Raw genomic sequence first — 2,727 nt, 5'->3', positions numbered from 1 at the left:
CACCACCACCGCCACCACCACCACCACCATCGTCATCACCTTCATCATCATCATCGTCATCATCTCCACCACTACTATCATCACATTCACCATCATATGCACTACCACCATCACGACAACCACCACCACCACCACTACCACCACTACCACCACCATCATCATCATCACCGACATCACATTCAACATTACAAGCACTATTACCGTCATCACCATCATCGACGTCACCATCGTCACCCTCTTACCTATCTACCCCTCCCCCTCTCCCTTCAGCGCTATCATTGGATGATGTGTGGTAATGACTGCCCTGGTTTCTCAGCCACGTGCAAACCAGCCCTCCCCACCCAGCGGTCATATGTATTGGACGTTTTTGTGGAAGCTCATTAGAAATGTCACGTGTATAGGAGTGTATGTATGTATATACGTATAGGTATCAATACGTGTATTTGTGCATGAGTATAAGCGTCTATGTGATACCCTATCGTCAAAACATTAGGGACGCTCAGCCACCCACTTCCATCCTCCGTTGAATACTATGAACGATGGTTGTATCGAAATCCAGCGCGCGCGCGCGCGCACACACACACACAAATAGATACATTTCAAAAAAGGTCTTTCACTAGGTCTGATCTCTTGTGTGAACGCCTGGCAGCTTTTATTTACCAATTCTTACACGTATGCGTATGCATCCAAGTGTGTGTGTGTACGTACGTATCTATGTTTGGTTATATCAGCCAGTCTGACACATTCTCTCTCTCTATTTCCCTCTCTTTCTTTCTGTATATATCTATATATACATACGTAATTTGGAAAGTTCGAAACCTGGGTCCGAGATTATCCACATCTAGGTCGTACAATTATATAGTGTTCTTACAAGTAAGATGAAATTTTTTATGTTCACCGCCCGCAAACATCTTTTCCAGTATATATATATATATATATATATATGTATATATATATATATATATATGTATATATAATCAAAATAAGCAACAAGGATATCCAAAGTTAATGCAGTACGATCGTTTCAAGCGACTCCATTTATTTAAGCAATGCGAACATTACATCAAATGTAAAATGCAGAGCAATCCTCAGCTACCCAAAGATATAGAAATTTACTGAAATTTCATTTCAACAGAAGGACATATTTTTGTAACTACAGTCTTCTTCCGCTCTATCTAGTCAATGGTTCTGTGAAAGCCATTGTTTTTCAGAGAAGCAGTGATGATGTTGTTTGGCGGATCGCCACTAGCAATTGCCCATGCTCGCAACAGAAGATTTAATTCTTTCTCCTCCCACTTTGGTGCCATCTTCATTTTTTAAGCCCAGAGTGGGAGTAGAGGATAGAGGGGAAGTGAGAGATAGAGGGAGGTAGAAAGGAAGAAACACAGAGGGGGAATAGGGAAAGAGAGGGAGATATGAAGGAAAGAGAGAGGGTGATATGAGGAAAGAGGGAGAGTATGGGTGTTAGAGAGACAGATGGTGGAAGAGGAAGGGGAGAGAAAGAGAGACAGAGTGAGGGAGAGGAGAAGAAGAGAAAGAGAGACAGAGAGATGGAGAGGATGGGAAGAGAAAGAGAGACAGAGTGAGGGAGAAACAGGAAAGGATGAAGGATGTGAGAGAAAGGCAGAAACGGACTGAGAAGAGGGGGAAATAAGAAGTATATGAGGGAGAGGGTGAGGTGACAGGAGGAGAGGAAGATGTGAGATACAAAGGAAAGGAAAGAGAAGTGAGAAAAGAGGAAAATATGGAAGGGAGAGAGAGAGATGAGAAAAAGAGTAAGATATGGCAGAGAGAGAGGGAAAGAGGTAGGTGTAGAGAGATAAAGGGAGGGAGAGGGGAAGAGGTAGGTATGAAAGAGAGAGTGGGAGCCGGTAACGAAGATGTGTAAGAAAACGAAAAACAAAATTTATAATTCAATTAATTCTAAAGAGATAAAGTGAAAAAAAAGAAAAGAAACGATAGTGAAAAGAAAGGGGTTTCGTAATGATTTCTAGTTTTCAAAGAGAATGAAAGCTAAGTGGTCGCTGTAATAAAAGTTGAATGAAAATTATAGTGAGAATTCTCAGAAAGTAAACAAAGATTAAGTCGTAACTCAAATGTTACTTAAGTTAAAAGAAAATAAACAAATGAAAAGGATACTTATTCGTAAGAGGTAAAATTCCAAATCTTTGCTCTCTTTCAAAAACAATTCTTTTTTGCTTCTTACATTCGGATGCAAATAAAACTACGACTTGTAACGACGTGGTTTTTCGACGATACCTCTAGCTTGTGTCACTGACTTTAATGTACTATATTAAACTTTTAGTGTAATATATTACGATTTATTTGTTCTTTTAATCAATATATTATGGTAGACCGCTATAAAGTAACAAGTACTACGTTTTTGTCAGTTTTAGCAGGGGTTTTTTCGTCGATTTAAGTAATCCCTTGTAATCACGTGGTTTCTCGACGATAACTCTAGCTTGCGTCACTGACTTTAATGTACTATATTCAACTTTTAGTGTAATGTATTACATTTTTTAAATTACTATATTATAGTAGACCGTTATGAGATAACAAGTTCTACGTTTTTGTCAGTTTTAGCAGATTTTATCGTCGATTTATGCAATCCCTTTCTGGTTGTTTCAGGAGAACGAAAAAGCACGTCTTTCTTCAACGAAACCGTAAGTATATACGTATATATATGTATTTATACTTATGTCTATATATATATATATATATATATAT

At 38.6% G+C, this 2,727-nt stretch overlaps 1 long non-coding RNA gene across 2 annotated transcripts in view; it reads left to right on the top strand.

The window, feature by feature from the left end:
• The window catches only part of LOC128250819 (uncharacterized), a 368,397-nt gene that overhangs the window by 346,343 nt on the left and 19,327 nt on the right, over positions 1-2,727 (top strand). For both annotated transcript variants that reach the window (XR_008266801.1, XR_008266800.1), the window contains exon 5: positions 2,629-2,663. This is a non-coding gene — a long non-coding RNA (uncharacterized LOC128250819). The remainder of the gene's footprint in view (positions 1-2,628; positions 2,664-2,727) is intronic.

Source organism: Octopus bimaculoides, chromosome 25 (genome assembly GCF_001194135.2).
Source record: "Octopus bimaculoides isolate UCB-OBI-ISO-001 chromosome 25, ASM119413v2, whole genome shotgun sequence".
In the NCBI taxonomy this organism is placed as follows: domain Eukaryota; kingdom Metazoa; phylum Mollusca; class Cephalopoda; order Octopoda; family Octopodidae; genus Octopus; species Octopus bimaculoides.
This window is presented reverse-complemented; position numbering and strand designations above follow the sequence as displayed.